Consider the following 25,061-nt stretch of genomic DNA (forward strand, 5'->3'; position numbering starts at 1 on the left):
CACGCACAGGCCTCCAAAACAAATCAAAGCGTTGACTCGACTGCGATTCAGTGGCTGAAGAAGTACAGCAGGGGCTGATCTGATAGTAACCAAGGCCTTCATTTTATTACTGGTTAAGGTTGAAGAGGGCACACTGAGGATTTTCCCATGTTGCTCACTGTCGCCAGGCTCTCATTCCCTCTCCTCCTCCTCTCCTTGAGATCAATGGCGCTGGGGAGATTTCACAGCAGCCTGCACTGTCACCCAGAACAAATCAATGTGACCATGAGGAAGGCAAGAGCGGCATTGTTTTTAAGGAGAGCAAATGCGCTGTTGGAGAGCTTGTCCGATTTGCTTTATTCTCTTTCTTCCACCAAGAACACTTTAGAAGGAGCATGCCTCCCCTCGCTTCTCTGGCCGGGTTATGGAGTAAGCTGCAAAGCACTACATGCTACTGTACTCATTAACCACATATAATCGGCACAGTTGCTTTTGACTATATTTCACACGCACAAGAGCATTTATAAACAAAGGAAAATGGACTGACTGCGCTAACCTTTCCAAATTAAAGGCTCTATATTAACCTCGGGCCTGGTGAGACGTGACTTCCACTCAGCCTGACAGTGGGTGAAAGGGGAGGAGAGGGAGGAGGTCAGGGGATCGCCGCTGTCCGTCACACGTTAAGTGGCTACCGATAACCATGATGAAGAGCTGCCAACATCTACCATCGCAGCAGATTGGATCACATGAACAGACCTATGGTCAGGTGGACCTTTTACAACAGCCTAAACAACAGGAAATCATGGGCAGCGTAACGAGCAGAGAACCACACGGCGTCTCGCTAACACATAGCACTCATCAGAAACACTGCTGGGGGGGGGGGAGAGAGTATGCAATCAAATGCCTGTCGTCTGTATTTGCGTCGCTAAAGGTTGAAGACAATGACACATTTCACTCAATCTGCTTAAGATGTGCGTATTCAGTGCGTGACATGAAGCTAATAAGATTGAGGGTTAATCACCCAGCGTGCAGTTTGACGTATTGTAGCAGCAACATCAAGGAACTGCAAACACTAACACAACATTCACCAACAGAAGCATTGCTGTTAATTCTGCCTTTAAAAAGCCCATCAACACTAAAATCTCTGCTGGAAAACGACACAACGTTTTCACCGCTATTCATTCACAGACTGGCTGAAGGGTGTGTTTGTTTCTCCACGATCATTTCTGCGTAATGCTTTGGTTTTATGTCTCTGTAGTTTTTTTTTCATGCTCTGTCTTGCACATCGTGAGAACTGATGTGTAAGACAAATCTCGCTGCAGTGACAACGGAGTTTATATTAAATCATGTAATATTGTACAAATACAAGAAAGGGCACGTCTCTTTAGTGTTAAAACAAGGACTGTTGTAGACAGAAACGAAAGACTTTGATCAGGCATCTAATGAGCTGCTGGTGAACGTTCACGTTCCTTTAAGTGTCCGGTGATATTAAGAAATAAGATGCTTCTTGTGTTTCTAGGATATCAGATCATCTAAGAGCGCCTGTCTTGTCCTTTCTTTGACAGGAGAAGAACATGTTTTCCATGATTATTTACATCTACAGTATATTTTCTTTCTACAAATGGATGTGGACAGTACATCTGATTTAAAAATATTATTTAATTTGTGTGAATAAAAAGAAGAGCTTTCATTTATAGAATCTCTCTCACACACCCACACACATCTGTATCTACTATTTTAGTCATTTAAAGTGCCAAAATGAGTTTTGCTGCCTCTGGGTAGGTGTTGAGACAATCAACCCATGCAGGGATTAAAAAAGATTAATACACAGCACAGGAAATTAAACTTCAGTGAGCTCACTTATTCACTTCAAGCAGGCGCTTTAATAAGCAAAGAGTACAGTAAGGGACCCAACCGCTATCAATCAATCAAACTGATATGCAATTTAAGTAGCACATTGATAAAGAAATATATAAAGGTTAGGCTTCTTTTGGTGTATTATGTTTACTTTTAATAGTACGATGATAAAAATATGTTCTCCACCTCCCAGCTACTAACAGCAAAAATGAGTAGAATAGATTAGATTTTACTTTTGTAATTAAGGTGTTCATAATTTCCTCAGCAAGCAAATTAAAGAATAAATTGCTGATGTGTGAACAAATATCGTTCGTAAACATTTTAAGATTATTTCTGGACTTTTGCCATTGAAGGAACAGTAATGTGAGTAACGTCTTGCAGCGGGACACTTGAAGGTCCAATGTTACAGGAAAAAAAGATCTAACATTCAGACAGAAAATAAAAAGGCAAAACAAGAGCTACAAACTCCAAAAGGTAATTCAGTGACCTAGATATTAAAGCTTTTCTGCCATTGTGTTCTCCTCTGCCTTGTCCAACCTTCATGTTGAGTTAAGGCAAGCATTATGCTGGGAAGACTATTTGTTTAGGTGAAGAGCAGCCGCAGAGCTAATATGAGCACAATTTGCTCAGCAGGTCACAGGCGCAGAGTGGAGGAAGTAAATGAGGCAGTTCTGCCCCCTCGGGTGCAGCCCCTGCCTCATACATCACTGGATGTTTTATTCAATACAGCCAGGATGGCAGGTGCCCTGACTGTGGGGGCGCCTGCCCTGCTGTAGGGGCCCATATTACATTCAACGAGCTGCCTGTCTGCGGGGCTGCTGGGGAGAGAATGACTGGAGCCAGGGAGGAAGATACATTTTAAAGGACGCTTGTATAGTCTAATGATAAAACATACTGTGTGCAGCCTTTTTCACTGCACAGTCAGCATAATGCGCCGGCTCATTTGTGTGCAGTGTGAGCGATGAAGCTAAATATTGCAAAGCAACCTCAGCAACCCACGAGGTTCAAAGTTCACAGCAGTGGAAACAGAGTCAACTTTATCAGCCTGTATTCATATTCAATAAAAACGTGGACATCAGTTACATTCGCGATAATCAGACTTTTTTTTCTATTTGCATTCAAGACTCCGGCTGCTGAAGAATCCACAGGACACAATAACAAATCGCCTCCAGACCCCAAATGCAGCACCGACAAAGTGAAAAGTTGTACAGTGTTCAGCACACATCTCGATGAGTTGTCCTTAAAACAAGCCTGTCACAATATAAAAAAACAAAAACAAGAAGGAGATTGTATCATCAACACTCCGGGGTGAACGATCACTAATTGCAGCAGTCACTATAGTCACCGTCCCCACACGCAGTGACGCACGGGGGCGCGCAGATGAGAAACTCGCACCTTTTGCTCTGAGCAGCAAGTCCTCCAGAGCCACATCTTCCTGCCTGTGGTGCCCGCGGTGTGATACCCTCGACAATTCACTTAATTGCTACCCATACTTGAAAAGACCAATATTACACATCAAAGCGGTTCCTAAAGCCATTCGGGAGCGGCGCTCTAACAAGTCGATTTTACAACACTTCCTTTATTGTGGGTCACGCATGGACACAAAGGCTTTAAACCCGATACCTCGTTATGTGGGCAGCATCCTGGGAAGAGGGAGCATTTACAAACAGTCATTATTTGTCCGCTGTTCCTCTTTTCGCCCTCCCAAAAGGATTCAGCGAGGCTCTGGCCGTAACCACCCAAATGGTTACAAAGAATGACCCAAACCATTCTGAATCGGCAAGACGTAGAGAAAAATAAATGACCATAAAATATATTTACCATAAATTGCTCCGTAGTGCAGACTAGAACTCCATGCAGATTGTAGCATTCGCTGAGCAATCTGCCTCTCGTACTTCTGTGGTCTAAATTAAAAAGGATTCATTCTGTTCTCCAAAATCCAGCAGCTGCTTTGCCGATGTCAAATGTTGATTAAGTTTATCCTCTTCTTCCAATGGTATGCAAATATACCGGCAGCCCTGTGAATTAGATTCCACACTCTAGCCTCAAGCATGCAAAGTTAATAAGCTTTGCCTTTTTTTCTCGACTCGGTTGCCAATTTTTGTCGAGGGCAAAAGCGCAGGTCGGCAATTTCAGGAGCGTCCTCAGAAGGATTGCGCACCAAGTGCACTCCGGGTTTTCAACGTTCAGCCTCCGGGACAAAGTGAAAGGTCCTGGTGTCTCTTCTTTTCGCTTATAGATATCTCCAAATAACAACGCGGACAGCCGAAAGACGTGATGGTTGAACTGCTACGCAGTATTCCAACATCCACCGCTGTTACGCATGGGCTTAAAGTGGTCCGCCTGCTCGCTATAGGCGACCTCGGGTGAAATATAGCACGCGATTGTTAGAACTATGATCTACTATTGTGTGAAGGTACCCTGGAAGAAACCACGGCTGGACCGAAGCAGCTGCCTGGAATATCCTAAACTGATGCGATGTAAAATCCCGGTGATCTGGCTCCGCTCCGTCCGTCACTTTCTCCGCGGTGTCGGCTGCCTCTCTCCGATGTCTTGTCTTCCGATTCAGACTCCGATGTCCAGCTGAGGCTGTGGAGTGACCTCGATAGCAGAGTGCTCCGAGACACTCTCTTTGGTGTAATAACCCAGTAAGAAGCGGTGAAGTCTGAATGGAGAGCTAGCTGCTTCAGGCAGCTCCGGGATGCGGTCCTGCCCTTGTGCCGAACTGCCGAGACTGACAATAACCCGGAACGCTGCAGCCTGTCAGGCGGCGCAGACCGCCCACCGACCAATCACCGCGCAGGGGGAACAGAAACATTCCCACGGGTTGGCCAATCATCGGTAATTGAGGACTGTTACCATAGAGATGCGCTCGGCGTCCAAGCGTCTAAAAGCACGTTGTTTATTCGCGGAAGAAGAAAAAGAAAAACCCGTCTGATATAAATTGCCGTGGCAGAATACAGATTGAGATATTTAGTCTCTCTTTTATCAGTCGCCTGGGTAAAGGTTGAAGGCGACATCCTTTCATGGGAAGACCAGCAGCTTCTGCTCTGCAGGGAGACATTAAGTGTTATCGCGCAACCAGAATACAATTAAATGCGATTACCATGCAGAATTAATCTACTGTTTATGAATTGGCGACTGTAAAATGCTATTTAACTTAATTGGTTTTAAACTCCTATAGGAGACATTTCCCATACAGATAATAAGCCTGATAATAATCAGTTTATAATATCAGACGTTTCCCTGCTGTGTGAACAGCAGTGTATTGTCCTATATGAGCTCAGATGTATTAAGTCATCCATACTGCAGGATGCATCACATGCACTTTTCATTAAATATATACCAACAACATTGATTTGTCTTCCAAATATATTTCGGCAAGACAATCTTTTAAAAAGCATGACATATATGTGCCTGTCTACTTAACTTTGCAGAATTCCTTCACTGACACCTCCAGCTTATATGAGTCACAGGAAACCTTGCAAAATACCTATTTTTGTAAAATGTCATTACAACAGTTGGGAAGTGGGTTTACTGTGACAGAGGCCCTTAGCATTCCTCTTCTTCTTCTTGCTAACTGTGTCCGGTGCACACAGACCTCGGGACACACAAAGGCAGTACAAGCAATCACACATCATGGACTCTCATAATAAGCTGACGCTGGGAAGTGGGTGATGCAGCACTCAGCTTATGCCAGTGCTGATAAGAGCCTGAAAGTATTACCTCGGTCTGGCAGCCCGCTCCAAGAAATCCATCCTGAGCCAGGTCATCAATTCTGCCCTATCTGATTGCTCACCAATCCCTGGCAGCCCCATGTCGCTGCCCTGGCTTCTGCCTTTGAAATTCTCTCTATGACTTGCACTTTCTAGTTCTTTTACAGAAAAATAGGTCCATGTATATGGGTCTTTTGTGTGGTCTTACATGACAAGAAATTAAATAAAATAAAATAAAAGTGTGCCTGGGGAAAATGATGACGCCTGAAATGTATTCCCTGTATTCACATTGCTCCAGTATACATATAGAGCAAAATAAAGCATGTGGAGTTCAATCACATCACCATTGCTGCATATAGTCAATCAAACAGATGAACAATTAATTGAAAAATACTCAACTAGAGCTGTGTTGTGCTCCAGTGAGGCACATAAGCCATTTGATTAGCTGATAAGCAGATGACTCAACAAACATTCAAGGCATGTTTATTGTGGTTTGATTAGAGTACGCCCAATATGCAGAAGATTGGACACAAATACGTTGTGAAAACACTCAGCTGTTCCAATCCCCAAGGCAGCATGAGGGCACATAAAAACAATGAATTATTTATGGGGGAGACTAGTGAAATATCACATTGGATAATTTTCAGTGGGCTATATTAAATGCAGTTTTCAAAATAATATGTCTGAGTCTGTGCCTTCCTCAGAAATCATTCCCAATGACAGGATCTAGAGCCCGTAGAGAGATTGGATAGGAAATCATGTTAAATATTTCCCTGCCAAGAAACCTATGCACATTTAGCTAGAACCCAGTAGCAAAGGTTATTCACATGCTAATTGGGTATCCATCTCTCTTACTAAATATGATCAAAGGATATTTGCTTTGTCTCTGTTTCAGGTATTAGCTCTGGTTCAAAATGAAAGACCTCACTATTAAGGAAAGCCTTGGGCATGACTCATCTGAAAGAGGGTTCACAATACCAATAAATCCAGGTTCAGCTTCAGTAAAAAACACTGCAGCTTCTGCTTGAATGGGGCATCTCATAAATAAAGCTCTTATACGCCCCCATCCAGAGCTAACATTAGTGTCTGTCTCCGAGCTGAAAGCCTTACGCTGTTACAATTTGTTCCTGAAAGTGAACTCAGTTTAATTGAGCAGAGTTCAAGTCTCCACAAACAGCAAAGTAACAGGAAAAAAAATCAATGGCAGCAGAGGCATGGAAAAAAGAGATAGCATTGATTTATCTGCCATTGATTCGCAGGGATCGCTGCATTGTGCCCTCTGGGTGAAATGCACGCTGTCTGCCAACTGATGGGGATGAATCTGAAAAGGTGTCAAGTGGTTAGAGGACACAGAGGTGTAGGATGAGATGGGGGGGGGGGGGGGGGGGGGGGGGGGGGGGGGGGGGGGGGGGGGGGGGGGGGGCAGAGGTGGCAGGGGAAGAAGAGTAGCATTAGTGAGTGCGCAAGGGCATGAAGTATCAAACAGAAAGAAGGCAAAAGGCTTGATAAGAAGGGATACTGTTGCGTGGATGACACCACCACTACACAGGGTTGAGTCTCTGTAGTGTTGCGTTAAATGTCTTTGACAGATGCAAGAAGAGATCAACATGAAAGCAGAGAGCTGAGCGAAAAGCCTGAAGCTAAAACTATCATATAAACCAAGACACCAGTTGAAACCAGCAACCAAGACTTTGCTGTCCTGTTGACACTATCAACATCTTAAATGAATAAACTATGTATGCTGCACCACAGCAGTTTTTTAAATGTACTTATTCAAGTCAAAGGCTGTTGGCTACAATGATAGTGTGTGAGTAAGCATCTATCAAGTGTTGCAAGCGCTTGACGAGACAAGCATCTTTTGCAATTTTCTAAGTCTCAGCAATTGGCAAATGTCTCCCTAGAGATTTCATACTGACAGACAAATGTTGAGAAGAGGAGGAGAAACCAGGACAAAGTTCAGAGGCCAGAGCAGCCACGCAGACCCAGAAGAAGAAGCCTAAACTTTGGTATCTTTACATCATCCCTCTGTCTCCTCAGAGGGCTGTTGGCAATCTCACATCCACACTGACACTGAAGGAGAAGTGTGTCTTTGCTATTGCGGGTCCTTGCTTGTAGAGCAATCTGAAGAAAAGGTTTGTATTTGGTATTTGGTATTTGGTAGGAAAACCAATACACTATTTCTTTACTAAAGCCTCGCTACTGTCAGCATGGTGACATTCCACCAGGTTTTTCAAAGTTGAATTGTGTCTCATGATTTCTATGTGAGTTTCTAGAAGTGTTTTAAAAGTGAAATGTAGTTGAGTTGAAAGGCAGTCGGCCACTCATTTGTACAAAAGACAAGGTGTTCATGAACAGCTCTGTGCAGTGCTTTGTAACCTTGTTTTTTTTATTCAAGGTGCAGTTTAAGTGAACCTGATTTCACTTGACACAAAGATTGTCACTTGTTTATGTCGAAGAAGGCTTTTTCCTTGAACAGTGTTTTGGTTCAACCCTCAAAAGCATCTGGTTTCCTGTGTGGCCAGTCAAGAGATGTCTTCCTGAGACACCACCCGGTGCCTCATCGTTCACACAGGAAACCGCTTGCAGACCTGCTGGGTTGAGGTCATATGGGGCCCTTTATGTATGGAATAAGTGTGCTTTTGGGTGGACACTGTTATTGCCATCCACAGGCCATCATTTCCTTTAAAAAAGCTAAATCAAATTACTGCAGTAGCATAAGGGTGTGAAAAGCAGAAATTGAACAGGAAACAAGAATCAGTAACATTAATCTCTGCATTTTAACAATTAAACAAATTCCAGACAAAACATGCAGGTGGTCAGAGAGGAAATGTTGTTGATTTCACATCGTCTTTGCATGTCAGAGAAGACACACCGAAGAGACGAAACTGTTTGAATGTGGTACATGTAGTTCAGGAAGTTATCTTTCCATTAATGGTTAAAGTTTGAAGAAGAAGTAGCTGTCTTTACCCTGTACGGAAATAAATAACGCATTCTCATTCCAACTATTCACATCCTGACACTTTGTCAGACCCCGTGGAATCACTTTCTAACGTACTGTATTCACTTGAAAATCCGTTGCGTCTCAAGTCAATTAAAGTGTTTGCATCATAATGTGTAAAATCAACATCCTACAAAATCTAAAGTGCCAAATATTAACGACTTAATTGATGCAAGTGTCCATGTGATCCCCCCAACACACACACACACACACACTGTGTATTTACGCTGTTGTTTTTCCTCCTAGCAGCAGCTGGTTGAGGCAGGTCTGCCAAGAACACAGCTAATCGTACTGTTGTCTGAGAGCTTCACATGCTGGACACAGTACAATGCCGAGTCAGCGCAGCACTGGTGTCTGTGACAGGTGAGGGGCCACTGAAAACACTTTGCTTTACTTAAGGCCTACTTGCACCCAAGGGAACAGCTCAAACACAAGCATTCACATATAATCAATATGTGTGTAAAAGTACAGCATAAAAGAAAGTCCATTTTAAATATCCACACATGCTCTGGCCTTACATCCCTCCTCCTCGTCTAGCCAAGACAGGTTGTGATGATATCTGCACTGATTAAATATCTTAATCTTGTGAAAGATGTGGCAGTCATTTCAATAGAAATTGATTAAAATCCTCACTCTATAAGAGCACATATATATATATATATATATATATATATATATATATATATATATATATATACACATTTATTTATTCTAAATGTGTTTCAAGTGTGTCCTGCATCCATTCCGAAAAGGTGACTAAATTAAGTATACTCTAAAAATATGGAATTACTTGATTTTTGAGTGTGGTGTTGAAGGACATTATTGTCCCACAATCCAAACAGGAAAACAAATCTGGAGGAGATGCTCACAGCTGGAAAATACATAAACAAATAAATATATCTAACTTTGGAAAATGTTTTTGACAAAACCAAAAATATCAGAGAAATTAGGGGATTTTGTCGTCCCTGTTACTGTGTTCATGTGCCTGTGTTGCATTTAGAATTGCTTCGGCTTGTTCATTTCAAGTTGAGAGGCAGTCGGTTGAACACTTTCCATGTCTCTCCATCTCAGCCAGTCAGGCTCCAGAGGACGGAGGGACCATCATACTCTGCTTCGCGCAGTGCTCAGTCTGCCCAATTTTGCACCTCCGTTCTCAAGTGATAGAGCACTATCAGTTCTGACAGCTCCCCAGAGCCACTGGGATTTGAGTGCTCCCTTTTTTTCACCCACCCTGCACCCCTAAAACACAATCACACGCACACACACACACGCACGCACACACACGCACACACACACACACACACACACACACACACCTCTTCTCTACTGTCTGTCTCCTTAAAGGAGAACGGCTGGAAATGAAAGGCGGAACAAAAGCTGTCAAAGTAAAGAAAGAAACAGAGAAGTGAGGATATCTGTATGGATGCTAAGGACAATGGAATACTTTGTCCCTAGTTTCATTGTTGGCTTGTGTTTAATTTGAAACCGACAGCTAATCACATTAGAGACAACCTCTCCACAACACCCGAGCACCGCTGTCTCCTCGAAGCAATCCCCACGTTGAAACCGTCTCATTGGATTCTCGGCCCGATTACTTAACTCCGTACTAATTGTCCTCGATGAAACTGAATTGTGAAGTTGCAATTATTACAAAAACCTTTATAATCCATAACTAGAGACGTTTAACTACAGGAGGCATAAACATGATGACAATGATGACAATCATTACTATGTTGATAACGATGACCATGATGATTGCCCTTTGTTGTTTTTTTTCAGCCATTTTGTATGCATTTGCCTTTTTTTGTCGCTGGAACACTATGCATTATAAAAAAGAATAAAAGTACCATCGGGATATAACATGTACCGTCTTCTGATAACAAATGACAAGTTGAGTTCATAAACCGTCAAACACGGCTTTGCTTAATTCAATATTCTCAGAGGTTTGCTGCCAAATCTTACTTGTTCTGGTATGACCAGTATCTCATGGTGGCTAATGTTAGCAAATATTAGGAAACTGAAGATACATATTGCTGTGTAACTAGAATTACTGAGGTGACGTTTCTTTGTGCTACCATTTCTGATATTTACTGTTAACCACTTGTGGCTGCTGCACAGCAAAAGGCACACATTCTCACACAATATGATATGATAACTCATTTTTTGAGGACAGTGAAAACAAGCTGTCGACACAACATTGCTATATCAACTTTTAAGTTGATTAATAAATTGGCCTGTTTTTTGAGTTTGTCTGTTTGCCATTTGTGCTGGACAAGAAGCGTCCAGTGTTTTGTTTTTGTTTGTCTTTTTATACACTGAAAACAACGCCATGAGAACCTTGAGAGTGAACCAAGCTAAAATCAGTTTTAAAAGCTCCACACAGCTGAGGAACTGCAGAGTCTGGTGCTAATTATCTGTGGGCTCATCACTGCAAGTGACTACTTTCACATACAAGTAGCCATGTGATAAATTAGTAATATCACACTCCAGTTGAAAATCAGCAGACATAAACGACATATGATGGTTGGGAAAAAAAATTGGTTTGGACATAACCACGAATGAGAGAGCAGGTTAAAAGTCTGTGTTAACAATCCCAGCAGGACTTCTTCGCTCAAAGCACAAAGTATGAATGAGATCAGAGAGAAATCTAAAGCCGAGGAGCTGGAGGCAGAGAGCCCGAGCAGGATAGACACATCACATGAGAAGAGAGACCAGCTGAAGTAAGCAGCATGCAATTACCCCGAGTTAGAGGTTGCTTTGTAAAAATTAAATAGACCATTTCCCATTTCACCATGACATAATTGACTCTTGGAGTGATTTGTATTTGTTCGGCTAAAATTACTGCGTGAGAAACTGGATCCAAAAGACACCCTCAGAAATCCAGGTGTTCATTTACATGTCCGTCTGCCGTTTACATGTCCGCATGTCAGCCGCTGGTTAAAAGCTGCAGAGACAGAGGTGAACGCTCAAGTTAAATAGAGGAGTGACCTCTGTCTAGCACCACGTCTTCTTCTTTCTCCAGCTGTTCTGTCTCTACTACGCTTCAGTTGCTTCACAGAGTTTTTATTCTACACCCACCTACTCATTTCTATCTTTCTGCACAGCTGCTTCTAACCTTTTGACTCCCACTACCACTCTTAATCTTTTTCTTTTGTTTCAAGGAAGGATCTTAACTGCATTATTCAATATTCATATTTCCATCTGCATTATTCCTCCTCGCTCAACTCTGACCTAAAAGAAAAGACGCCTTTCTTTTGCTTGGTGAATTATTATCCCATCTTCTGTGAGACCTTGCCAATCTATTAATCTAACTTGCCATTTACTGTCTTCTCTCCCCAGCTCTGTTAAAGGTTGGCTGCCTCTCCTCTCACTCTATCTGTCAGTCAGTCTTTGTGTGCAAATCCCACGTCTTTCTCCCCCAGACTGAATTATTCAATTTAGATGCCATTTGTTTCACAGTTGGCAATAGGGACTGTGTGTGCACTGTCCTCTATATAAACTGTGGTTCTAAGTGCCAACTGTACGCACCCCTTCGCCCCTTTGACCGTTAATATTCACTCATAATGCAAGACCATTTTCTATTTCACATTCATTGTATGTAACCCATTTCCTCTAAATTAGCAGCCTATACGTGTGAAGAGGGTTTTAGGAGCTGTTGTCTCCTGAGACAACTCTCTGTTTCACACATGGAAATCAATTTGTCGAGACGATTGTCGCACAGAAAGGTGCCATTAATATTCGCTTCATCAGTTGGGAAGGGGCGGAGCTATCGGCCCCAGACCTTACTCCTTTTAAATGGGTTTCCTTCGAAGGGAGGACACCGGGCTGACTGCAAAAACTGTTTTCTTGATGACGTACAGAAAGATGTCAATTGATATCAGCATTTTCAACAGCTGTTCTTGTATTGCTTTTAATAAAACATTAAAGAAAACAAATAAATAGAACAGAGGTGAATCTTACACATGTGGAAGGGGTGGCCTCCTACCGCTCTGCTGAATGTCGCTTAAGTACTATTTTATGAACGTTTCCCAGTTCACGCCATTCAAAGTAAACATGCACACTACAACAAGAGCGTTTTTGTTTCAGAAATAATCTCGGTCAGCACAACCACGCATGAAAACGCCTCACACACGACCATTCACATGCACGTTAACCATGTTGGCATCAACCACTGGTGGTTATGGCTTGTGTTGTTTATCATGGGAGAGAGGCGTGACTAAGAACCAATCACAAAGCAAACGTGGGTATCTTTGTTTTCAAAGACCTCTCTCTTGACACATTCAGACTAAAATGCAACAAAAATAGTTTTCAAACTACTTTTTTAAAACACCAGGAAAAAGTTTGGCATTGTGAATTGAAAGATTGGTCGTACAAGAGAGGACATAACATGAAAGATGTCGTCGACATATCTATTCAAATGTAAATGTCTCTGCTGATCCGTGCCAGTTAATATGGTCAACAGTTGGACCGTAATGCACCAGAAATACTTCAAAGATCTTCCCCTCCAACGCTACATTTAAACTGTGAATTGATGCTGGTAGCTCTTTCAGTGCCAGTAATGCACTCTGCTACCTGAGCTCTGACAGACCAACCCTGTCTCACTCACACTCAATTATGTTTGGAGGGAAAACAGTCACAATGTAAAACTGTTTCAAACCCTGGTTAACAAAAGTAGGTGAAATAAGTTAAGGGAACCAAACTACTGTGTTGGGTTTATGGTTTGAACTAAAAGGACTGATACTAAACAAAACTACTACTTGGTTATGTTTAGGCTGCAAAAAGACTTCAAAAGACGAGCATCAAGCTCCTGGGTGAAAGCCGTGTGATCAGACTCCTTCACCACCCTGACCTCCTCCATTACCCTGACCTCCTCCACCACCCTGACCTCCTCCACCACACTGACCTCCTCCATCACCCTGACCTCCTCCACCACCCTGACCTCCTCCATCACCCTGACCTCCTCCATCACCCTGACCTCCTCCTCCTACGACGCTGTCTTCCGCATTGAAACTTACTTGTGATATGACGCCTGTAATTTACAATGCATTTTCATTGTATGGGAACGTCATGGACAGGACTGGACAAACAAATGTATTCTTCTATAATCTTTGATGCCATGGTTTCCAACTCTTCTAGTAACACCTATGCTCCAAGTGCAAATGGAGGCAATCCGTTGCCCGGGCAACAAATTCCTCTCCTTGCTTCTGTCATGCAAATCCCTCTAAAGAAAGTGCAAAAAGTTAAGGAAGCTGATCCAGACACTTTGCAAAGAGTTATGACAGAGACCAGATTTCGTGAAGGTGAAGAGACTCCTGTGCCAATAGAGCTGCAGGGTTGTCTTGCACTCATTTTCATTCTCTCTTCGCCAGTGTCCTCATCTCTTCTGGAAAGATGGTCCATATGGTGTGGAGATATTACACTCGGAATCGCTTACTGGCTCACACAGATACATGAATCAAAAAGCTACTTTTGTCAGGTACATTTTGAATTTCTCAAAACCAAAACGCATTGTTCTTTCATTAAAAAAAAAAGATTACAAAGAGGACCAAGGTAATAACATTCAAAGCTCTAATATCACAGAGAGGAAAAGGGAATGACTAGTCTGCCAAATTAAATCTAGGAGAGCCTCTGTGCACCCAGAGACCCTCATAGGGGCATTTTCTCCTCGGTGGCCTTAGAGCACCCTTCCTCCTAATGGAAGGGAAGCAGAACAGATGGGACACAAATTGCACTTTCATACACCTCAAGGTTCAAGGCAATTTCCCCTCTGCGCCTGTGAAGTTCTCGGATTGCCTCTCCATCCTTTGAGCCTTTCACTCTTCAAAGGGGTTTGGGTTTGTTCAGTGCCCTGACTCATCCACACACACTAAAACATACTCTAACACCAACATGTGTACGTGCACACGCACATGCACATGCACACACACACACACACACACACACACACACATACACACACACACTATCACCTAAAAGCAGTTTTCAAATCGGTCGCCCTGTGAGTTTTCTTCATCACATAGTTATTTGTGTGACTAGTTTTAATATCCACACTGATAGTATCAGTGTCGATATAAAACAGTCCCGTACTCACTGTTTTCTAGGCATTACATGTTGCTGGGTGTTTTTGCAGGCTGTAATAGCTTCAGTGTTGTTAGGCACGTTACAATATCATCATGTTAGTCTCCCATCTCACTAACCATGACAGCCAAAAGAATTGCAATTTATCAGACCGAGGAGATTTCTTCTCTGTCGTTTGATGCGGGCTGTGCTGTATACGGTTGAATGGCCCAGGTGCTAGCAGAGCTGCTGAGGAGGTAATAAAAGACTTCCAGCACTATTGTTTACTGCTCCATTAACAAACAAACATTAGGGCCCATTTGACTAAATAGTGCTGACAAAGAATATGGTGATCAATCACCATGGCAACCATCCCCATTAATTAATATTGTGCTGGGAGATTTAGGAATGCTTGCATGATGAGGACAGAGTGTGCATGTTGGGGGGGGGGGTTATTGGATTTTGTGGGTGGAGTTTCCAGTGCTCCATCTTTCCTTTCTGGCCTTTGTCCGACGTTGGCAGAAGTAGCCTCGCTCTGCATACCAACCAAGGGGTTAACTGAGTCCCCAAAGCAATTACGAGCAATTGTGGAGCTAGTTAGCAATTAGTGGATTAAATGTAATGAGTCTGACGTTACCATGGAGACTGAATTTTTCAATGGTACTTGTCAAAATGAAGAGCCTTTTTTTTTTTTTTTAAGTCGGATGGAGGCAGATAGGTCCAGTCCATTTAGTGCGATCGTCACTTCAATCACAGTTTGTTATTGAATGTAATTTGTTGTTTTTATGTGAACCTGAAAATTACAAAAAACATTGTAATTAACCTACAGAATCAATGCAACCAGTAAAGAAGGCTAAGCATAAGAGGGACCCTCATCTGTGGATAAGAGCACCTGGTGTGGGCGGCTTGAAAACAACTGCAAACTCATTTTCAGTGTTTCAACAGTATTGTGTTTTGAGCTCTTTTGTATAATATACAACATACAATGCATTGAAACCATGACGACTTTGAATGTACATAAGATTAATAACGAGGCAGGCTTGTATTTTGGACAAGTTGTGTGCGCTGAGCTTGTATGTTGTTCACTTAGCTGTCAACCATACTTATTAGACTGTTCAGTCATATGCATATTGCACATATACAGTACCATCTGTGCTTTTGTCCCTTCAGGGCCCGAGCTGACATATTACAGTGAGAAGACTCTTATTGAGGAGTATAATGGATTCCAAACTACAGCATTTCATATCCCGTGTAATTTGATCGCTATTTAGTCTGGATATCTGATGCCCATTCCTCTCCCTTTATGAAACCGTCTGTGCAAACGGGGCCAGAATCCAAAAATGATTTATGACAGATTCATGAAGAGAGGCCAAGGGGAGAGAAACAGATTAGGTAGAAATCTGGAGAGATAAAGATGAGACGTCTGTCTGCTGCTGAGGGCAGCGAGACAAGCCCTGTCTGTATCAAGCTCAGGGAAATGTGCTCAGGGCCTGACAGACAGCATCGAACCATCTCAGAGCTGACACAGACATCATCTTTCTATTCTTTTCCTAGGGCAAGGGGAGAACAGTGACATTGCCAATTATAATGTCCTTAGGTGGCCATCGTGTGCTTTATTTTGCCGTTTCTGTGAACGTATGCAACCCCGATGAAGGCTCTTGTAGACATTTCTTCTCAATAAACATGCCGTCATGTTTCCAACCAGTGAGTGTCACGAGAGAATGGTATATCATGCCCAGAAGTGTGTGCAGTAGACGCATCTGATAGCAGCTGGAAACGGAGAGGTCTGATCCTGTCAGCCTGTGCACATGAGGAGTGGACAACATGATTTATCCAGTGTGCTCCTCTGCTGTACTCAGCTGCTAACGCTGTGGTATCAACTCAAGAGTGTTCGGATAGCGTGCAGATATCCCCGTTAAAACAGCAAACAGCCACTGCCTGGCATTCAAAAACCCTTATCAATCAGGGAATGTCTGTTCGAGTCATATCACCGTTACATCACCCCGAGCACAGGGTCGGGCGGACTATGACATTCGATCACACCGAAAGAGTTGATGTTTTCTCACTGTGTGAACTGGCATCTGTGCTGACAAATCAACAGCAAAACCCGGACTGATTCAGCCCATTTTTCAGCTTCCATCTCCTTTTCATTTCTCCCCTCCTCTCAGGTACGATGACTGTCAGCCATGATGCCGGTCAGCGTGAGCCCGGCTGCAGTTGAGCAGAGTGCTGGAAGGCCTTTGCGATTACCCCTGCCCCCCTGCAGTGAGCACTGCAGAGGTGGAGGGACTGAGAGGGAGAGTGGTGAGCTTTTAATACCACGCACAATAGGGCACCTCAACCCCAGACAGGCACCATATTTACACTGAGCTAAGGCTCTCTCTGAGCCTTATGACAGAGCAGGCAGAATGATCACCCCTCGCCTTGCAGCCAGGGATCCATAATTCATGAGAAGAGGTGGATGGGGTGCAAACAGGGCATGCTTACAGAGGGGGGGCCGCCGCCTGAGGAGTGTGTCCTGAGCCCTGTGTGTCTAAGTAATTAAATGGGATTAGGTATGCGCTGAACCCATTTTCAGAGAGATTGGCTGGCAATGCCATTATTATTGGAAAGGATCAGAGGGGCTTATATGCATTGGGGAGGAAGGTAACTGAAGAGAGAGGTTTGAGAAGATTTATTAAAAGAAAAAAAAATACTCTCTCAAATGTGGGTGGCAGGTTGGAGACAATCATCTTGTACGTCCTATTTAAGGGAGAAAGAGGTGAGAGACACTTCAGCTTCCTGTGCAGGTGTGGAGGTGTGTTAACAAGTCAAAGAAAAGAACTTTGTCCACAGACTTTGCAACTCTGCTCTGCCCAAAACATCCGTTTCTAATTTGTGTGACAATGCCACTGCGGATAGCACCTGATTTGCAAGAGGGTGCCCGGAGCAAAAGCTATTTGAATAAGCACACATCCGAGTTATCAGGGATCAGGAGTAAGAGCTCCCAGACAGACAGGGCGCTACATCTTTCCTCAGTAGCTCAACAACTCAACACACTTGGCTAACAATGTGTCTCTGTGTGCACCTGGACTGTAATCCTAACAATGCAGCTCACAGAAAGGTCTACACACATCGTGTATTGGTACCTTTTTTCCTAATCTGAATGCATGGTAAATCCCAGTTAATGTACCCTACTGAGGGATGAATTCCTCTTGCCAGAAGAGTTGAGGCAACTTCTTGTTTGTGCCTCCTTTTTCCCTAACAGAGAGAACCTTTTGGCGACAGCAACCCTGGGAGAGATGCAGAAAACACATCCCCTGGGGAGAAAAGCTGCCTCAGGCTTCAGAAAGCCTATTTACAACAAGCTGTGCTTGTTACTTTCATCAAAATAGAGCACTGAGCTTTTCTCCTGCCTTGTTTTTTTGTGCTATTGGCAGGAGGTTGTTATTGTAAAGCACTGACTCCATTGTGCTCAGCGGTGCGGTGAAAGTCTAGCTGTCCACTGCCATGGAGAAGACAAGAGAGGAGAGACGGTTGGAGGAAGACACATCTTTTTTTCGCTGTGAACCTTTGTCTGTTTTATGGACTTTGAAGGCGCGTCTTTGGGAGGAGTAGAGAAACCTGCTATGTCACCGGATTCTCCCAACCTTTTGATCCTCAACTGTACTCCATTAGGTTCAATTAGAGGATTGTGGTCTCTGGCGGGCACGTTTGTCATAATCTATTGGGTATGGTGCGTTCCAGATGTTGAAGGAGAGGACAGAAAATCAATAAACTGGATTGGGCTGCCAGGCCCAGAGGGAGGTCTCCTTACCCTGGCTTGCGTGACTCAGACTCAACTCTCCTCCATCAAGCCTCTCCTTTTTCTGCTGTTTGGGCCATCAAATTGAATTTCATCAAAAGGTCTCAACAAAAAAGGGGATATATATTGCATAAGGCATTTGTATTCCACAGAGTCTCAGTTTGCCATCGAGACAAATATGCAATCAAATGTAGTCAATGTTCAGGAAGGGCCGCTGTCTGCTATAAGCAAACCCCATCTGAGTTATCACTCCACCAGGAGAGGGTAGACCCTCACCATAGTTTGTTATCATCAAACAGAGATACACCTTGCATGGCCCGGGTAAAAGTCTGAAATATTTTACATTTGCGTTACATCTTCCATGTGTGGTGAGACAAAAGTGTTGATCTGACATATCTTTTGATGCCGCACATTTCCTGTTTGCTCTTATCAACCCTGAGAAGAAGGAACGGAAAGGAAATCTGGGAGAAAACAAGGTCAATGACTCCTTGACAACCGTTCCATCTGCGAGGTATTATCATTTCATTACCTGCCCACGTCAATAGCCGCTGCTGTTTTGTTTATGGATATTTCCATAGTGACCAGTGATTCATTGTTTGTAAGGGGCCAATCATTCTTGGACAATTGCCTCTTAATGGTGTATTATCAGTAGAAGTGTTCAGCTGTCTGAACACTTCTACTGATAATACACCATAAGGACGAGGCAAACGGCAACTGTCTATTGTTCCTGAGAGGTAATAATCATTGAAACAGTACGCCATTTTCCAACATGGCGGAAATTTTCATATACATGACTGAGTGTGTAGCTGATCTGGTTATTGTCACTGTCACCATCAACCTCTGTGCCCGCTCCACCCTTTCTTCCTTTTTTACCTCAAGTATGTAGAACAAAAGAGAAAAGAAATATCACCCAAAGGAGGTGGTCCACCTACAAAATCTATAAAGTCCTCCATCAAAATCAGCTCCCTCGCTTTATGAGGACATTAATCTGCTGCTGCAGTGCTCTGCTCTTCAAAGCACCTTGACAGTGTGATTGTCCTTTTTTTTCTTGTGGCTGCTGTTTCTTGTGTGCTTTGTTATACAAAATCTCAAAAGTTTATCAAACGGAGGGGAGGCTGTAAGAAAGAGACAGTGCCTCAGAGAGAAATAAAGGATGGAGATGAAGAGAGGACAGAGATAGATAGAGAGGAAGAGAGGAGGGAGGAAAGAGCAGCGCTTCTGAGTAACAGCCCTGCCAAAATAAATCCTCTACGGGAAAAACAAAACATCCTGTGAAATAAAACTCTGGCATCCCCTTCCAAAAATGCTGCAACCTTCATCTATTACTCTCAAGTGTCAGATAAATGTCTGAAAGAGATGGAGAAGTTGTCCTTGCAGTTGTGCTTTCTCTGCTTAAACTCTGCATGTGCCCTCTCCCCCAACAATACGCAACTCACACAGCGAACACGCACACACCTGCCAACTGTAGCTGGGTCAGTTGAGGGAGAGCATCTACCGTACACCGATCTAATTGGCTGCCTGCAGGTGGGGAATGAGTGATATCTGTCAAACTAGAGAGCACAAAGAGGAGACAAAGTTGAAGATCCATCAGTTCTGCCAGATTCTATTGTCTTCCCATTGGTCATGATAAATGCAGCTCACGAAAGCTCCCCATCCGCTATTATAATCAGATACATCTCTGGCTGCGCTCAGTGGCCCCAGTAAAGTCTGCCACGGAGATTATTTACGACACACGAGGAAAGCTTTGTTCTGTTTTTTAAGAGCCGTGCCGGTGTGGAGAGCGTTAGCGGGAACAAGAGCGGCGCCAAGCCAAAAGCACTGCTCCGTTTAGTAAATAAATTAAGTGGTTAAATGAGAGCGGCAAGCGACAAGAGTGGGAGCCCACTCCTGTTAATCAGGGTCTTGGCTGCAGCTCTGGGACTCCTGAGCCGAGCAGGTAGGGAACCGGGTTGTGATGCTAACGTTTCCAGGTGGGATTGACAAATCAGGCCCCTCTGTCAGCTGGAAAGAGGGAGGTCTTCAGGAAGGACCTCAGCCATATTACAGTCTGTGCTGTCGATGGAGAGAAAGCAAATAAAATACGGGCAGAATAATCTTCACTAAGGAGGCTTCACTCAAGTCGTTTCATTTAACAGCCTGTTCGTTTTTTTTTTTTAAATTCACTTTGTAATCACAGATGAGAGATGTGCACATCAAACAAGACGAGCGACTTTGGTCTACACAGCTGCATTATAAAAAGCAAACAAGCTATAAATAAAAGAGAATTTTATAGAGGGGCGTCTGTCGGGCATGTGGGGTTGAAATAGGGAACGAGAAGTAGAAATGAAAGGAAAGGGAAGTGAAATATGTGAGACATCAGACCGCGGTGCATGACATTACCTATTATGAGTACGATGTAAAGCTATTTAAATGTGATGGCAGGAACAGGTTGGCTCAGGGTGGGGCTGGTGTCACAGCTCATAATGAGATCCTTTGATGTGGCAGATAAGGTGGAACTGAATAAGGGAGCAGGCCCTCTGGGGAGGAGAGGTGAGAGGACATCCGGCCCCAACCACCACAGCAGAGGAGAAAAGTGTGGGCGGAGGCAGGAAGATGTTTAATATCTACCCAGACAGGGTCACGTATGGCTCATGTATGGTTCAACTGCCATGACATCATCTTCAACGCAACACTCGCTGAATCCTTTCACCGGGAAACCAAACAGAGAAAGACCTGCACTTTGTCAAATGTTCAGCATAGTGTTTTGCGGTCGTCCATTTTGTTAAAATCTGGGTCGACTCGAGGGAATACCAAAATTGCAGTATATTTAAATATATTGAATATTGTTAAATGGCAAAGTAAAATGTTCCCCTTCTGTTAGTGGCGATCATTTGTATTTATTTGGGTCCCTCATGCTGGGTATTCTAAAGGAAGAGAGGCTTACCTTCATGGAGACACCAACAAGGTTTCCTTAAACGAAATAACCCGTATTGCTGCTTTGTACATGTTGTGGAAGTCCCTGATGCAACAGGAAAACCAACCGCCAGCTAGTCTGGGTTCATAACATCATCCGGAGGCCCTCTGTAAATTTCATTATTCACTGTATCGAGCAAGCCACATATCTGCTAGCTCACTACTGCTCTATGAGCCCAAAATAAACAGTTGTAGTTGCAATAAACAGATAAAAAGGATGGGGACTACATAATGATGCAGATTTGAAAAAGTCTGAATTCACGATTTGTTCGGTCTATCTGCAAACAACTTTTAAAATGCTTATTTTCTGAATGAAGTTCGCCAACATTGTAGCTGCTTCATTAACACAAAATAACATTTATCATTTATACACTTACATACACAGTCTCTGTACTTAAATGAGACAACGTAGAGCTCTGGGTGTCCACAGACACTACAATATGTGACAGGAGTATCTCAAGAAATGTGCATGATGCTGTGTCAACAGCCTATCGGCGGATAGGCTGTTGACACAGCATCATGCACATTTCTTGGTTGAGTTGAATTATTTCAACTTGCACAAACACACAAATGACAGCATATTTAGCATATTAGCCTAATTCGCATTGCATTATTTGTCTCTATTTGCGTCTTGTTTGGTGTGAAATCACCATAAACATCCCAAATAAAAAGCAGGACAACGTTATGCTGTAGTGTACCGGCCGCCACAAAGTGAAGAAATATTACACTTTGGATATGTTATAGTGAGGGAGCTTTTTTCTGACACTTGGCCTTGGAAATAACGCCTGGTTACAAATGTACGCGGTAAGCTTGTTGGCTAGACATGCTAATGTTAGCAGCTTACATTGGAGCAAATAAACACACTTTAAACCATTAATTAAACTTACTTACAGGCTTTTAGTTTTAGTTTTGGAAAGGTTGGAAAAAAGACACTACCCTCCAAACTAGTTATATACGGTACTTGGTATCCTTCTTTCTATAGCCCCATGCACTAGTTATGGTTCCTCGAGAGAACATGCTGCTGAGAGAAGTGGGGTTTTAGTTAACGGTCACTTACCTTTTATTCAATGAATATGATCCAAAGAAACATATCCTGTATCAAACATTATGCTAAGGTCTAGCTCTGTTTGTTGTGTGTGTGTGTGTGTGTGTCTGTGTGTGGGTTCACACACACAGACACAGACAGACACACACACACACAGACAGACACAAACACACACACACACACGTTGCCTGACCTTAAGAGCACTATACTCACTCCAGGTGTCTCAGAGGAGTCTGGCTGGGCCTCTCTGCCATTAACAGAAATCTCCACCTGCTGTCTCGGCGTGGCTTGCTTTATTTTTGACAGAAATCAATCGTGCCGTCACAAGCCATCATCAGCTTGTGTTTGAGAGCATACCCACTGTGCACATAAAATGCATGCACGCACACAATCTTATATACAAAGATAAACAGAAGCCTGAAAACAACATGCTTGATGTTTTTTGATGGCAAACAAAGTGCAAAGACAGAGAGCAATAATTTGACAGAAAAAGGGAATGTGACAGTGTGTATTCGGATTGGATTGTACTTTTGACACCTGCGAGCGAGGCAGTGTTATTGAAGCTTACTTTGAAGGCAAGGGCAGAACAATAATCAAGGCCTGTTTCTGAAAACACAGAGGAATCTCAGCACAAGATGTTCTATCTGATTGAAAACAAATGGGTTTTATTACCAATGTCACTACACATGATCTTTCATACCAAGAGGCACAGGTGGCCTTTGATTTTTCGGTACTCATGAACACAGACTGCCTTCATCTCTAAGAAGTTTGTTATCCCCAAATGTTGTGCTTCAGATGATTTTAAGCTGGGGTATCTTGAGCTGATCAAGGCTCCTTTTGTTTCTATCTCACCATCTGGCCAGGTGTGCGGTTATTGTGAAGCCGGTTGCCCAACTGTGTAATCTACTGGGCTGCTGCAGACGAAGCTCAAATATCATAATCAATTATCAAATAATCAGAGACGATCTCTTCCCATTGTTCCACACAGACAGTCCGGACCACACAAAACAAAGGATAATAATCTACTGCACTGTAATACAACAAAGTTCTCAGGAACACTGTGAATAACACATAAGGTGAAATAACATGAAAGGGCGTGAAGGGAAAGTCAAACCCCTACTTGTGTGGTGTAGACAATAGTAGGATATTTACAGTCAACGTCTGGGACAAGGAGTTGCGTTTCACCTGGAGACCCATAAGCTCGCAGGATCATCAAAGCAACAACTGCCACATCCTGGCGTGTGTGGGCCCGTGTGTCACGCCTCATTTCCCCCGAGTCTTCATGTCTGTTGGCAGTCAAATGACTCGAGGCAAACATTCACATTTAGGTTATGTGGCAACAGAGCCCCATATGGAAATGTGACTCTTATATACTGGTAGTTGAAGAGTAGTTGCACACTTGAACATGTTTTGTGAGCTATAAACAAAATGATATGACTGTACTTAGATGAAACACACCAATGCTGATGTTAATATTGGTCATTTATGGGGGAGAGTGGTCGTCCTGAGACCACAAGGTACCCGGTTCGATCCCCGCTCTGCATGTCAGACACTGCTCCCTAGGCGCTTCACAGCATGCAGAGAACACATTTCATATATGTATGTAACTATATGAAATACGGTTTTCATATTGACATTTTGGTCAAATGTATCAAAATTCACAGTTGAAAATGGCTCAAAGGTTGGCTAATGCTAGCTTGTTTTCATGCTAACGTTACACTGGTTACAGAGAATGACAGCGGGCTGCTCTGGAGACAGGGCTGCTAGGGTTTGCTCTGGTTGAATTTGAGTTGCTACAGCCGGCATTGGTCCGTCTCCGAAGCTAGCGCCCACTCTCCTCCCGGCAAAATAGTCCCCCAGCTCTGGCTGTCATATTAGTCGATGCTGTTCAGGCTTTTGTCATATGGAGGTGGGCATGGTTTCATTCTCCAGTCCCCTGCCCGGTTTCTTTGCATATTTAAAAACTATGCAGTGGCTCAGACCTGAGGGGGGAGTCTGATTTACAAACTGTTGGTGATATCATTACAATGAATATTAATACAATTCTAACTTGTTTTTTACTATCAAAATATTAAAGACAATGTTAATAATTGTCTCAGCATGATTTTGATTAAATATTAATACTCAACCAAATATAATTACACTATAATAAGTGAGCGGTTACGATGGTGTTGATATGTAGGGATAGGGCTTTGCTAAGCTGACAGTCAACTGATATTAAATTCTTTATATTGATCGCTAAGAAACTCTGTTTGTTGTTGTTGTTGTTGTTGTTGTTAATTAATAAATCATGATTTCATAATGCGGATCCAAAAAATGGAACATGCTAGTGCTTTGTCTGTTAAAGTAAATAGCACTACATTTTGGGAAACATGCTTTTTTTTGCTTTCTTTGCTTTTATAATAATTTGATTTTTAAAAAGCTCTAAAACCCTACTGCATGCTACCTGGTCAGCACCAAACACAGTCAGATAGCGGCTTGTGAACATGGTCGAGCACAGAGCAGCTAAATAAGCTGATTTCACATGCTGTCATGATGGTGGTATTCACTTCATCTACCTCTCAGCAAGAAATCAATGTTGAACTATTAGCTTGATACTAAGTTAGCATTAGAACTGAGAGCAGGGGGAACAGCTAGCCTGACTCCCTTCAGAGAAAGAAAAAAAAGGCTCAA

The 25,061-nt window shown here is 43.0% G+C and overlaps 1 protein-coding gene across 3 annotated transcripts in view; it reads right to left on the minus strand.

Moving 5' to 3' along the window:
- fam222a (family with sequence similarity 222 member A) overlaps positions 1-21,371 on the minus strand; it is a 65,474-nt gene extending 44,103 nt beyond the window's left edge. The window contains exon 1 of one of the 3 annotated variants that reach the window (XM_034542198.1): positions 21,315-21,371. The gene's annotated coding sequence lies outside the window, so the exon portion shown is untranslated. Of the gene's footprint in view, positions 1-3,657; positions 4,573-21,314 lie in introns of those variants that run through there. The other 2 variants (XM_034542196.1, XM_034542199.1) reach the window with 2 other exon arrangements.
- Between the last annotated feature and the right edge of the window lie 3,690 nt (positions 21,372-25,061).

The sequence above is a fragment of the Cyclopterus lumpus genome, chromosome 9, assembly GCF_009769545.1.
Source record: "Cyclopterus lumpus isolate fCycLum1 chromosome 9, fCycLum1.pri, whole genome shotgun sequence".
Classification (NCBI taxonomy): domain Eukaryota; kingdom Metazoa; phylum Chordata; class Actinopteri; order Perciformes; family Cyclopteridae; genus Cyclopterus; species Cyclopterus lumpus.